At 51.3% G+C, this 14846-nt stretch overlaps 1 protein-coding gene across 4 annotated transcripts in view; it reads left to right on the top strand.

The window, feature by feature from the left end:
• Positions 1 to 14846, top strand: part of Sh3bp4 (SH3 domain binding protein 4) — a 79788-nt gene that overhangs the window by 32722 nt on the left and 32220 nt on the right. The window contains exon 3 of one of the 4 annotated variants that reach the window (XM_052192662.1): positions 1479 to 1772. The exons of the other annotated variants lie outside the window; for them this stretch is intronic. The gene's annotated coding sequence lies outside the window, so the exon portion shown is untranslated. The remainder of the gene's footprint in view (positions 1 to 1478; positions 1773 to 14846) is intronic. 4 annotated transcript variants of the gene reach the window in all.

Below are 14846 nucleotides of genomic sequence, written 5' to 3'. Positions count from 1 at the left end.
GCAGGGGGCTGCTTCTGCTCTACCCTTTCAGTCTTTCTGGTCTTCAGGCCCCATTCTGATCTGTGTTGGAGGAGACTAAAGGGCGACCGCTCTTGGGCCCCAGCACTTTCCTGGGTGGTATTTGTGTGGTTTGCTTTTTCTGGCACTCTGCCCGATGCATGGGGCCGGCGAGATGTCAGGGGAGAGAAAATAGGAGGTGTCCTGGGGTGGCTTTGCCATCTCAAATGAGCCCCTGGTGGGCCTTGGGGGTCTCCTACCTGGGAACTCAGGGCTGTGAGGCAGGCTCTGTGTGTTCACCCTGAGGTGATACATCTTTGGGTGCAGTTCAGGGACTACATGGTGGCTGTGATACATTGTGGCCAGTTCCTGTGATTTTTTTTTTTTTTTTTTTTTTTTTTTTTTTTTTTTTTTGTCCCAGGAGAACAAGCGTCCCATGTTCCTGGTCTTTACATCCATAGCCTGATTGGCCCAGAGGTCATTTGTGATAGAGAGCTTCCTAGCGTTTCTGTGCCCAGAGTTCTGCACTGGTGGACATTTCTGTTGTTTACCTGCTATATAGGCACAAAAGCTGCTTATGATCCCACTTTGTTCCAGGTGGAAATATTTCGCCCTCTGACCACGCATGTGACTGCCCAAAGTGATGGGGGCAGTGATTGAGTCGTCTTTGAGACCAGTGTGACCAGTCCATACACTTGTGTGTGATACAGTCTAGGGGTCTTGCCTGATAGGTTCGTTTTCTCTGCCAATGAAAGAACTAAAAGGCAGGAGAAATCTTTTAAGCACAGCAGGTAGCATTGTAGAAATCGTAGAAACACAGCAAACATCATAGAAACACAGCACACAGGAACAGAGGGGGGCGCCAGTTGAAGGAAGGGCTCTTAGGGGGTTAGAAACACAGGCATGCAGCAGGCATACGGAGAAGAGAGCCCTCCCTCTGTCTGCAGAGTCGTTTGTCTTTTTAGGTCTCTGAAGTTTTCTCTCCCCTAATTTAGGGTTAGTTAGTTTGAAGACAGCTAGGAAGGATGGCGGGCCCACAACTGTTGTGTGACCTGGCCTGATCTAGCCTTGAACTTGCTGAGCGGTTCTGTACGGGGGCCTGCCAGTGGGAGACTAAAGCCTCCGGGACATTTGTTAGGCTGCTGGGCTTTTGTCACAAGTCCAGGAGGGCGAGGTGCTGCTCATCTTGAAATTCGACGCCTTTATTACCTAGCCGTGTGCCCCACCCCCACCCACCCTGTCTACCAGGGAGTCTAACTCCCAGTCTCTCACCTAAGACAGTTAGGAGCTCAGCCCAGCAGGTAAGAACAAGTAGGGGAGCCTAAGGTCCTGGAGAGCCTGAGCTCCCTGTCCTGTATGTCCTTTAGCCCCCCACCCTATCCTTGCCCTGCCCAGGCCCCCCACTTTGTTCCGTGTCTTAGTGCGACTCCAACCACACCGGCAGCTTTGATGATCATCCGCTCCTTTTTTGATTTCCTTAGGCTCCGGAGCTCTCTGTGTGCTGTGCCCATTTTACAGATGAGAAAATGGGCCTCTGAGAGGGCCTCATTCCGGCTTTAGCCCAGAGGGTTGGTATGAAATAGCAAGGCCAGGCCTAGAATTCCACCAGGTTTGTGTGCCCTCTGGACTCCCTTGACTGACTTCTTAGCCTGACACCCAGAGGCTTTGGGAGCCACTGCGCATGCGCCGTATCCCTCATCGCTTTGCTGACCTGCGTGGAGAACCACAAAGGAGCCACAAGGTACAAGTTAACAGGCGAAGTTAATATCGGGATGGTAAGTGTCTTTAAAGGTCAGATATACAATTAAGACGTTATATGGTCTAAAAAAGGAGGGCTCCATCAATCGATGGCGGCTGGCCTTGTCGACCTTTTCTTTAGGGGGCCAACTGAGACCACTCTATGCAGCTACCTCCTGCCTGGACGCTGTGGAAGAGTCTCTAACAAATCCTGACCCTGTGTTATACCTTACATCTTGAATGCCCCTCAGAGGCCCATGTGTTGAAGCCTGGGGTGCCACGGCAGAGTGATAGGACCTTTGGGAGGTGTGGCTTTCTAGGACAAAGTCATGGACTTACTATTGAGCTGGGAATTAGGATCAGGACACAGGGCAGGAGATAGGGACTCTCAGACATAATACCTGATCAGTCATAATAGCTGATTCCCACAGCCTGACCAGCATGAAGCCTTCAGTCAGCTCAGACCATCTCCAACCCACGTTCAAGTGCTGAGTCTCTCCCCTCAGGGTGCCTGTGAGCCTCTCTAGGGATCCAGTGTGACCTCACAGCTTCTGGCAGGTGATTAAGGAGGCCCATGGCCTGCAGTGGCTACGGGAGGTTGTTCTTGGTATCTTCCAAAACCTCTGCCTTGAGACAGCCACAACATCTGTGTATCTGCAGTCAGTAAAGGACTTCAACTAAAGGTGGGCCAGATCAGGAGGGGTTGGGGGTGGGGGGCTGGAGAGCCTGGACCAAGAAAGGAGTCTAAACCTACTCACGGTCTCTAGGAGGCTGCCCTCGTGACAGCCTCTTCAACCTCCTTCAAGCAGGTGTGCCCTGAGGACAGGGAAGACATTCTCTTCATACTTGAGGCTCTGGTGGGGGGTAGCGGGTTGTAGAGGAAGAAAAATTCCAGTGTTGTTTTTATTAAGGGCCTTAGAATGTCTTGATGACTTGTCTTGGACTCGGAAGACCCTTCCAGTCCATTGAGACACTCTCATTCCCAGCCCCAGGCTCAGAGTTCCTTGTTTAAAGCAGACTGAGGAGACTGACATTTAGGAAAAACACGTAGACAGTCCGTACAGCTCACGTGGGAGCCACAGGGTGGATAATGGGACCCAGAACCCCTTCAGACTCTCCAGTCTGTAACCGACGTCCTCCAGCCTACCCCACTGCAGCCCTGTGTGACTCCAGGTACCTGACACAGGGCAAATGGTAGCTGCTTTTTGACACTGCATGCTCTAGGAGGATATAACCCTGAAGAAAAACTGTAAATGTCTCGTATAGACAATTTTTTAAAGCTTTGTTTCACTTTTACTCATGTGTGGATAGGTAGAGCCCTGAATACAGACAGGAGCCCTTGGCTAACAGAAGAAGGTGCTGGGTCCCCATGGAGATGAAGCCACAAGAGAGCATGAGCTCCCCAATCTGTGTTGGGAACTGAACTTGGGGGTTGGTTTTTTTGTTTTGTTTTTTTTGTTTTGTTTTGTTTTGTTTTGTAACTTACTGAGTCCCCTTAGTTCTATGCACCTGGGGATGTGAGACCAGCCCCCAGGGTATGTCCTCCCTACCAGGAGAGGTAACCTCAACTTGTGTCTGTGCGTGAGTGTGCTAAGTGACGCCGGAAGGCAGCATTTCCCAGCATCCCTCCTCGCCTTCCTACTTTTCTTTCTTTCTGACCCTCTCGTCCCTGATGATCCCCCGGATCTTGGGGGAAGACTGATATAAATTTCCCCATCCAGGGCTGGGTTATCACAATCGGTTGTTCTCAGCATGTTGACCAGTCATGAGTCTCTGAATTAACCCCTGACCTAGAGCCTGTTTTTTGGTTGTTTGGATTCCTGGATGAGAGCACTCTGGTAAGGAGGACGGATTGTATTTGTTTGTTTAGCTAGAGCCTCACATGGGCCAGGTTAGCTCTGACTGGCTATGTGGCCAAGGACGACTCTGGCCTCTGATTCTCAGCCCTCCCTCTCCAGAGTGCTGGGTTTATAGGCATGGGCACCATGACTGTCACGCAGAACCAGGGACTGGACTGACAATTGAACCCGGGGCTTTGCACATGCTGGGCAAATACTCTCCCACTTGAGCTGCGTATCTATCCCTGTATTTCATTCTTGAATTATTAAAATTATCTATGCAAAGAATGGATAGCTGCTCTTCTTAAAGCTGGGGGTGATGGCCCATACCTGCAATCTCAGCTCTTGGTAGACAGAGGCAGAAAGATCTCTGTAAGTTCAGGCCAGGTGGGGTTCCTATAGGCACACATAGTAAAACTCTCTCAAAAACAAAACAGTTGTCCTCTAAGTACAGGCAATTTTTTTTTTTGTTCTAGCCATAATAGCATTTGCATAAATTAGTGTGGATTTACATAGATTAATGTAACATTTGCATAGACTAGTTTCCTTGGATATTTTCCCCATCAGCAAACAGGAATGCAGAGTCTCGGAAGATTCTCAAGGACTACAAGGGAATCGAATGTGTGCTCAGGCTTGATGGGGAAGCAAGGGGCTAGGCAGTTGGAAAGATCCAGAGTCTTATCCCAGCAGGGCCTGGGAACCAGACCTTGAGAAGTGAGGCTGCCCTTCAGGATTTGCAGTATCACACGGTCGCCCTTGTCTATGCATCCTGTCCTGTCACCAGGTCTCTGCCTCTCACTCTAGGAGCACCTGACCCAGGGATGGCTGCCAGCCCTTGCATAGCAATTCTTTGTGGGACATGGCCCTGGCCACTTGGGATTTCTTAGTTTGCCAAGGAAGATGCTGGCACTTATGAGTAAGGCACAAACGTGGGCCTTGTGCCCCTGCAGTGCGGTCCTTTGTTTTGCTGTATGGCAGACCAGCTGTGGGGCTCATTTTGCCTTGGGCAGAGACAGGTCCTGGAGCCTGGTGTGTGGTATGCTGAAAAGGCCACCATGCTGCGCTAAGCAGTAGCAGAAGCAGAGACTTGAAGGTTGGTGGCTTGCCCGAAGCCTCATCGATGGGTCACCTATCCTGTCCCTGTCCAGTGCCCTGCCAGGACTGTGTGCTCAGGGACCACATCTTGAGTCTTTTCCTACTTCCTTGACATGACCCACACTCATTTAAGAGTGTGTGTGTGTGTGTGTGTGTGTGTGTGTGTGTGTGTGTGTGTGTGTGTTTTGTCTGCATGTATGATGTCTGGGCAGTGAGTTACAGATGGTTATGAGCTGTTCTGTGGTGCTGGAAACTAAACTTGGTTCCTCTGGAAGAACTCTTAATTGAGCCATCAGCCACCTTTCCCAGATTCTTCAAGGATTGCCTATAAAAGTAGCTGCTAGCCTGACCTTGGAAGAAGGCCTTAAGGCCCGTGGAACATCACTAACCATAAGCCAGTTCTCACAAAGGAATTGAATGTGTCCCAGAAGCCATCAACAGAAGCTGTTGTCTAACCTGTGCCCTTGATGGATTTTTATGTCTTTGGCATTTGGAGGGCATATGTTAATGTGCTCGCTTTTGGAACCACCTGCCTTGTGAAATTCTTGTGGATGCTGTCGAACTTGGTTGAAATTGGAATGTGGAGGTACTTTCCAATGACTAACAACTAGCCGGGGGAGCAGGTCCTGGCTACTTACTAGAATGTAGTTCCTGGTCAGGTTATAGACAGAGGGCACTCCTACGCTGATTGAAATCTTGGTACTGAGGTGCTGAGGTGGACTTGTGGGGAGACTTGCGAAAGAAATGGGTTTTTTTTTGTTTTGTTTTTCCAAGACAAGGTTTCTCTGTGTAGCCCTGGCTGTCCCAGAATTCCCTCTATAGATCCTCAAATTCAGAGATCTTCCCAATGCCAAGATTAAAAGTGTGCACCACCAGTGTTCCTAGGGGTGGGTTTTTTAGTGATGTTCTCTTTGATCCTGACAAGGGGAATGTAGAAAGACAGCTCAGGTTTTGTTCAGCATTGGTAAAGTCCTCTGCATTGGTTTATAATTAAGCTTGTACTATGCTTAGCAGTGTGCGAAGCCCCAGTTGATTGGTCTCTCTCAGGGCCAGGCGCCTTGGGCTAAGCAGTCACTCAAGCTGCCCTTTTCCAGATGAGAAACTAGTGCCTCCAAGTTCAACATCTTTAAATCAGGGCCAGCTGCTGGGAGAGATCAACCCACACTGGGTCATCTGAACTCAGCGGCATTAGCCAGGATCCCCCAAATATCCATGAGCTCAGATGTAGCAAAGCCAGAGAAGGTTCTGATGGGGCCCAGCACAAGAAGCAACTGTTGGGCAGTAACAGAATGCTGAGGGGCTGTTGGTGAGCCACTGGCTCTGGAGGATGCTGAGCACCTGACTCCTGCGTGGCTTTTGATCTCTTGGTTTCAGGAGAGTTTGGCGTCCTCTGCAGGGTAGTCTGCGTACAAGTCCCTGTGGAGTCCTTGACCCAACCTGGGGTGCTGAGTTTCAGTGGATTGTAGAACTTGGCCTTACTCCAGATAACCCCTGGAAGTTCTTTAGGTATCCACATTAGTGGTTTTCAAACTGAGGACCCCGGGGCTCTTTTGGACATGACAACCCACCTCCCTGTGGACAGCCCATCCCTGCCATGTTGGACCTGTTCTGTCTTCAGTTCAGAGCAGACTGGGAGATGGTCCAGGAAGCACCCAGCAGCAAAGGCCAGCTGACCAGCAGAACTGTGCTCAGGCTGGGGCCATCAAGGCCTGAGGCTACAGGCTTGGGCCATATAAGTCTACTCAGTGAATGGGGTGGCATCTCCACTGAGCAACCGGGTTCAAGGCACGGAGCAGAGCAGCTGCTTGTACTCTACCTGACAAGAAAGACCCCTCCCTTCTAACCCCACTCACCACAACAATTTATGGGACCCTTCTTCCACTTCCCAAGTAGCTGTTGGGCCGAAGCCTACATTTGAACTCACACCTCGGCCTCTGGCAGAGCTTGCCTTGTCTGACTTTATTCCTCTAGAAGACAGGAGTGAGAAGCTTAACTCTGAGTGGACCTGCACCCAGGTGAGATAAACCTCGCATATAAAGACATTGAGCCCCACAGTGGGTGACAAGATGCCAGAGGCTGCCCCTCTTTAATGTCTGTATCCAGATGGTTCTAAGACCAGACTCTCCACCCTTCTCTCAGCTAGGTTCAGGGTTTGCTCAGCCAGTTTGAGCTGGTTTTAAAGGATCCTGAAAGCATGGACAAAAGCTTTAGGAATCTGTCCCTGTTCATGGTGTGTTGTTCCAGGGACACTACCAGATACTGTGGTTCTCAGCACCTGGAACCAGATGCTGTTCGCTGGTGACACTCTGGGGACGTTTGCCACGACCTCCCTTGTTCCACCTCTGCATCTGACACAGGGTTTCTTTTTGCCCATCTGTGCCTTGATCCTGAGAACATGCAGAAGCATGTTCTCACTGTACACATTTCTCCGGTACAAACGACTTTTCGGACGGTTCGTCATGTGGGTAAATTCATGGACTGGCGGTCTTCAGTTAGGCATGTCACTAACCCATCACAGTCCTGGTGGTACTGCACCTCCTGAGAGTGACTTTGTTAAAAGTACAGGTCATCAGGTCATCGTAGTCACAAAGTAACCACCGCCACGGTTTCCCTCCAACACGTCTTACATACACTCCTGAAAGTGATGTGGTAGGCACTCCCATAATGCATTGTCTGATGACCCCCATCTCGAGTTGTTTGACTTAGGATTTCTCAGCTCCGTGGTCTACTTGTCCAGACTCACTCCATCATGAGCTGCTAAGTTTATAGAGTTAGGATGGTTCACTCCTGTTTCAGGACAACCTAAGTCAAAGAACATTTGAAGAATGCTCTGCAACAGCCTGCAACTTTCGACGGGTGGAGTCTTCCACTTAGCATCATTTTAAAGGTCCAGTTATACTGTGGTGTGCATGAGCGTTTTCTGTTCCTTTCTACGGCTGTATAATAATTCTGTCTGGTTGGTCAGTTCATCCTTCAGTGGTCGTGGAATCTTTCTTCACCTCTTGGAGGTTTCGATTGTTTCATTTTATCTTTGAAGAGCTGACTTCTCATGTCCAAGTTCTTTGAGACCTTCGGCCGTTGACCCCCTCCCCCCATTCCCTTCCCCATGCCTGGCCCCGGTCTAGCATGAATCCCTAAGCCCCGAGGCTTGGTTTGCTCTGGAATTCCAGTTGTGACCCATGTGGGTCAGTCACACAGTCTTTGCTGTTGTCCCCAGTGTGATGTGTACATCACAGTAGTGTCCAGCAGCCGCGTCCTAGTGAGCCCCAGGCTTGTCAGGACAACCTAAGGCCACCAGGTGTGCAGTCCAGGGGAGAGTCACAGGAAGCTTGGTGAGGAAACAGCTTCCTGGACCTCCTCTGAGCTGCAGCGTCTGAGTCTGCCCTGGGAACCTTGCTCGTCCTTCTGCGGGTCCATTTGAAAAGAGTGCATCCGAGGCTGCTGAGCCTCTCTGCCCAGTGGGAAGAGGCAAGTAGTGAGGGAGGAAAGAGTCTTTACAGCCACACCTCGGGTTACCCAGGTTCCACTCCTGAGGGATTTCTGTCTCCTGTAGCCACTTCCCCTTCCCCCCCCCCCCGCCCCCTCCATCCCTCCGCCATATCTCCCTCCACCCTACCCACAACTTGAAAAAAAAAAGTTCCTGTCCTGTTGGGCCTTGAGTGATAGCTGTTCTTGTCTCTGCTGGGTGAAGTCCTCTGGGGTGGGACAGGGAGCCTACATTCTGAATCTTTTTGCCACCCTGGGTTCCACAGGCTAAGCCAGCCTTCTTCTGCCTAAGCTTTGAAGCTTCAAAGGTTGATACATACCTTACAGAGAGGGAGAAAAGAAGACGAGCGTGCTCTAAGGAAAATGATGAGACGGTCTCTGACACGGCCAACACAGGGCGTGCCTGACTGGGTCTGCTCGTGCCAGGCACCTGACGGCTTCCATTGTCTGGATCTCACCGTCTGTCCGGTCTGTGCTCCTGGCCATAGAGGCGCCTCTGGTGGGTGAGAAGCAGGCTTTAGCTCCTGCAGCTGTCAGCTCCAGCCCTCCTGGCTCCATGGCTAATCCTGGCTGTAGCCACCTGTCCTGGTCCTGGTAATCTGCTGGGCTGACTACCCTGGTGTCTTAGAAAGCTGAATGTGGGTGCCCAGGGTGTGCGTTACCAGCAATCCTATCCTGTTCATGGTGCACAAGAGAAAAGGGAGACCTAGGGCAGACAGGTGGGGAGCCGCCTGGTGTCCTGCCTCACCTCCTGCAGTGCAAGTGGCTGCATTCAAGAAATCTTCAACCCAAAGTGGCTTCCCAACTTTGTGACCCAGTGAGGAGACAGGCTGGACCAGGATGAGCACAGGACTTTGAAGTCTTGAAGACAAGCTGGAGAAGGAAGTGACCAAAGAAAGATGAGGAGTCCTCAACAAGGGTGAGACGACCCCTCAAACAACAAGAGGGAGCAGAAGGAGGCTGCTGTGTGGCCAGGCAGTCGTGTCGGCCCTCGAAGGGACATTTGGAAGATATCCTTGGACTGTCCCTGACCCTCCTCTCTGACCTCATGAGACCTGAGATGGGTACTTGGTCTAGAAAGACAGGAAGGAGGATGTTTGTGAGCCTAGAGGAAGGAGATTTTCAGTCAGTCTGGTAAGACCACAGTGCTGGGCCAGCCAGCCAGTGGGAGGGAGAGGCCCTGCTGCTGTGGGAGCTGACATGCTTGCAGTCCCCCTGCCCCCAGGGCCGAAAAGAATGGTCAGAAGCAGCCACTGAGAGGTCTGAGAGGACCATAGGGTCATAAAGCCGAGGAGGACAGAGAAGCGCCTAGCAGAGGCCCAGCCACTTTGTAAGTGTTGCTTCTCTAATGGCTGCGTTTCCACTGGGCCCAGTGTTATGTATAGCCCCGTTCCATAGGCACTTTAAAGCTATAGACAGGGAAGCTTCCAGAAACCGCCCTGTGCCCTCTGGCTCTAGGTCACCCTGGCCTTAGTGCCAAGAACCTCTCCCCTTGTTCTTTCCATAAGAGTTGTAAGAAAACAAGTGTGAGTTGCCAGAAGGCCCCAGGCCTAACTGGGCTCCCGCTGTCCCATGCAAACCTGTCTGATAGGTCAGAACCTCTGTTTGGTTCCGGCCGGTGGCAAAGGCTCTCCTGAAGAGCAAGCAAGTTATTCCAGGGATCACTCTGTGCCACCACTCCAAGGGGAGAAGGTAGAGCCAGAAGCTGCTACCAAGTGTCCCGTTAGTGCTGATGACCACATACCTGGGGACCAAGTCCTGGTCACCACAAGTCCTATACCCAGTGGGGTAGGACCAAGGGATCAGGGACTGCTGGAGGGACCAGCTTGAATTTATCTTCCTGGACTGGAAGCCAGCTGATTTGTCTGAGATTGTGTTCCCTTAACTGAGAGCTCAAGTCTTCACAAATGACCTTTTGCTGCTGCGTTTGTTTGAATTAAAAAAAAACAAAAACAAAAACAAAACCGGTTCCTTTAGAAACACCAATCTTCAGAGTGCTTTAAGGCCTGTTGCTTGAGGGGTTGGGGTGGGGAACGTACCTCTGGAGGGTTGCCTAGCCCTTCAGCCTCACAAGGAATGCTTCTACAGGCAGCCGGGCTAGGCTCCCTGCCCCCACCTGTGTGGATTGCCCTGCTTGTGTCCACTGAGGCTGGCGGACCTTGGCCAGGTGGCCTGGTTCCTCAACTTCACATCTGTGGAAATGGATGTGTGAGTCTCTAGCATAGGGTGGCCATGGTGTTTATGCAAATTAGCATGCAGAAGCTCTGGTGGATTAGAGCCCAGGGATTACATCCCCACCCGGCAGGTGGTTCTTTAGCAGCTAGTTGTAGTTGGGGTACAGCTCAGTTGTAGGGTGCTTGGGCTAGTATGTGTGAGGTGCTAGGTCCTGTCCCCAGTTCTGAAAAAAATTACGCTTTGCTATTTTATTCTGGTTCTATAGATCCAGCCAACCTCGATAAATATTCTGGGGAAAAAATGTACTGTACAGAGTTTTGTATCCTGGTCATTTTTTCCCCCGAACATTAACAACGTAAGACATTTAGAGGGTACTGGAGGGCATGTGTGGGTTATCTGTAAACCTTATGGCCATTTACATAGGAGGCGTGAATGTCCACCAGGTCCTGGGAGAGGTTCCCTCAGACTCCAAGGGAAGCAGAAACTGTGGCAGAGATGCATTCTCTCATAAACTGGTGGCTAGAAGTTTACACTGGAAATTGGACAGGGCCCCCTCCCTCAGGAATTCTGGGGAGCCTCTGTACCTTTGCCTCTTCCTCGGTTCTGGCGATGGCAGGCGATGGCTCCCAGTGATCTCCAGGGCTTGTGGCCTCATCCCTCTCTTTCCCATCCCCATCCTCACATGACCCGCCCCTTTCTCTCTCTGCATCTAAACCTCTTTTCCTGTAAGGGGTGCCCATGAGCGAATGGAAGGCTCACCCTAACCCACTGTGAGCTTGCTCTGCCGAACTTGACCATGTCTTCAAGACCCTGTTTCCCAGTCAGCTCACATGCACAGCCCACAGAGTGAAGACTTGGACCTGTGGATCTACTGGCGAGGGGGCACAGTACGGCTCACGATTGTGGCTCTGTTTCTTGGTGCCATCTGTATTGTGGCTTCTACCAAGTAGGGGAGCAGTCACAGCTTGGCTTTCCTCTCTGTTTCTGGTAGATGCCCAGGCCAACAACTGTGACTTTAGGGAGCCTCTACTTCCCACAGCCTTTGCATCTTCAGAGCAGAAGCCTGCACCGCGCAGGTGCCAGTCAGCTGTGCACAGAAGCACCCCTGATTTGGGGGGTGAGCACCCCATAGAGTTGTGTGTGCTGTTTGCTTGATGATATGGTGGTGAGTCTCAGGTGCTTGTGTGGTGTGCTAGAGACTGAGAGACAGATTACGGCTCCTGCTGTGGCCAGAGGGATGTGGAGTGGAATCAGTGGTTCCAGTGAGGTCCTTTCACAGTAAAACACAGGCCTCTGCCTGGGGCAGGTGACCACAACCTCCATGTCAACCCAGAGCCATTTTAAAGATGTTCTATGAACCCTCGGCGACAGTGAGAGCATCACAGGGTGCTGACTGCTACTCAGAGCACCCCGGCGACAGCTGGCTGACAGGAGATATGAATGGCCCCGGACCTTCTTGGGCAGGTTCCCAGGGTTCCTCTTACAGTGGGCACTGGTCAGTGATAGACATCGTGCTGATCAAGCTCCGTGTGCACGGTGGAGAAGGCCAGGGATAACCAACTGTTCCCTGAAGTGCTCCAAGCAGAGCAGAGCTCCTTCTCCCCTGTCCTTGTTTTCTCTTCCTGGGAGAGCACATCCCCGGTGTGTGAGAGGGGCTCATATCCCTGAGGATGATGATGGAGGACCTGCGGGTCCACAGACCTTGCTCTTGCCAGCCTCCCTCTCCACCCCCACTCACATGAATGTGTTCACACTCAGTCCGACCCCAAGTCCCACAATTTTTTTTTCTTGTCGTGCCACCTCCCAAGCTCAGTCCCCGCTGTCAACCTGTGTAATATCACTGAGAATCAGATGAAGAAGCCAAGGATCATACAAGAAGACCATGCTAGACTTGGAACAGAGTGGACCCTGCTAGGTCTGGGCCATGGGGCTGAGAGGGCTAACCTGAGTGTGCAGGGTCTGGCCTTTCCCTTTTAGAATGGTGGTAACATAGTCTGCTTATCACAGAGGCTTCAGGGACAGTCAGCCTATTACAAGGACCCTGCTGTATGTTTGTAGCCAGCTCTACAGTTTGCAGTCTCTTGAACAGTGGCAAGAGTCAGTTTGTACAAGGTCCATTGCAGGACATGCCTAGCCAATGTGGTAGAAGATGCGTCTCTTGAGGCTCCTTGTCCACGTGGCTTTCCCTCCAGCCTATGCCATTGGTCCCCACTGTGGGTCTCTGCATGCTCTACTGCAATGACTACGTGGGTGACCCTTTGCATCGCTTTGTTGGTTGATGTCTGTTCTGCTACAGTTGCCAGGACTTCTGATAAAAAAGCATTCCTTTAGCTCCCTGTAGGGCTTTAGAACCCTGTAGTTCCTTTAGAACCCTGTAGGGCTTCAGGGTCTCCATTCTCTGGTTCTGTTACCCCCATCCTAGTTTCTAGTGGGGTGGGGTGTTCCTAGTGAATCACACCATGCAGACAGCATCTTCCCATGGCCATCTTCAAAGGCCCAGCTCCTTGCTTCCCTTCCAGTGCCTCTCTGTGCCTCTTGAAGTAACTTAGCAAGATATTTTAAATCCCACTCCGGGCCTAGAAGTGTAATTACTGGACGCCTGCCAGCGTCAGACTCATCCTTCAGGAATTTGCTAAGCAGGACCAGGCAGTGGCTGGTGGTTTTAGAAAGTACACCCAAAAAGTGCGGGGCAAGGAAGTTTTACCCTCCGTGTGAGGAACTGTGTCTGGGAGATGCTGCTGAATTAGTTGACAGACAGAGGTTTGCTGGAGAGCAGGACCACCCAGAGTCTACAAAGTAGAGCATATTTCTGCAGATAAATTATAGTTTTAGCCCCTGAGCAGGCTATGCTGGCTCCCTGGGCTGGACAGGGCACAGCCAGGCACAGCCATGTGTTACTTAACAAGGAAGGTAGTTCTCAGAAGTGTGTTGTCAGAAGTGTGTCTTGTGTGACTGTTGTAGAATGTGTGTATGTAAGCTAGGCCATCTATAAGGTAGTATGCTCTTATGAGACCACCATTGCACATGTAGCCCTTCATTGACCCGGAAGTACTGTAGGACTTGTGACCTTAACACATGATACCTTAACCAACACAAGAGTGTTCCGTGAATGCCAGAGACTAGACGTTCAAAACCTAATGCCTGCAGAGTTGGTTCCCTGGCAGCGATGGAGGAGAACATTCCCACTGTTCCAGCTCTGGAATCTTGGCATCATCGGCGCATGGAGGTTTCCTGACTCTCTGGATTTTCTCTCTTCCTCTATGTCTGTGTTCATGAGACTGTCTCTTTTTATAAACAAGGATTGCCCACCATACTGGATTAGGGCCACCCTAGTGACATTGTCACTTGGTCATCTACAAGGAAGATTGCCCTGGGCCTCAGAACAGCCTGCAGGAGCCAGCCCTTCCACATTTTCCTCTGGGGTTAAGATTTCAGCCAAAGCTCCCGTTCACAGTATGCTGCCCGCGTGTTAAACGAGCCCTCAGCCCGTTCTCGAACATCTCCAGCAGCTGAGGAGAGGGCGCATGAGAGTCTTTAAATCCTCAGTGCACACAGCCCACATGGCAAGAAGGCCAAAGGAGGTCATGCTTAGAAAGTGACTAATGCTTTATACAGTCAGCCTGCCTGTTTCATGAAGCACCCAGAAACCCTTTGTGTTCAAACCACAGTGGGGTGAGACCATTGGGAGGTAAAAGACCCCTATAAAGCAGTCCACGGTCCCTGTGAGTGGGAGAAAGCGCAAGGCCACTCCATGAGTTTTGACATGCTGAACAGCACAGGCCATCTACAGAGGTTCCTTGCCTTGGCCTGAGTCTCTAGCACAAGGCTGCATTTCCAGGTCTTACACCCTGTCTTCTCTTGTTCCACCTTGGCTCGGATGAGATGGGGCACTAGGGTCTCCCTGCTTCTCAGGCCATGCAGCTAAGAGCTAAAGAGCATGCCCTTGACCAGAGTATGTAGGTGCAAACTTAATATATTCTGGGGGTCCTCTCTAGGGTACTCTGGGGGACACAAGGGTGGCTCGAAGCCCATCTCAAGCTGCAGGATTTTCCATGAGGCCCTTTAGGTCCCTGCGTCCAGGCAACCCCCGTGAAAGGTGCTTCCAGGAGGCCGTGCTCTGCACACCTTGTGTTGTTGAGGCTCAGCTCAAGGTGTGCAGGTGGGCCGCTTCAGGGGCTTCTCCCACGGCTAAATGTCAGTCAGTCATGTGGAGGACCCTTGTCAGGCTTGAGGGATACACCTGAGGCTCCATTAGCATTTACTTATAACATTGGAGTCATTGAACCAAGATGGGAGGGGAGAAAGTGGCTGGCCATCTAGCGGGTAGAGAAGAAAGGTGTAGCTGATCTGCCCAGAAGCTGAGGACAGCCCCGGCACAGAATTGCCTGATTCCCAAATATGTGGGTAGTGTCAAAGGTAGGCAGTCTGGACCCTAGAGGTAGCAGGGCTGGGAGGAAGGAGCCAAGGAGGAGCCCACATGGCATGTCTTGAGAATCAGAACTAAGAAGTGCCCTATAC

The sequence above is a fragment of the Apodemus sylvaticus genome, chromosome 9 (genome assembly GCF_947179515.1).
Source record: "Apodemus sylvaticus chromosome 9, mApoSyl1.1, whole genome shotgun sequence".
Taxonomy (NCBI): Eukaryota; Metazoa; Chordata; class Mammalia; order Rodentia; family Muridae; genus Apodemus; species Apodemus sylvaticus.
This window is presented reverse-complemented; position numbering and strand designations above follow the sequence as displayed.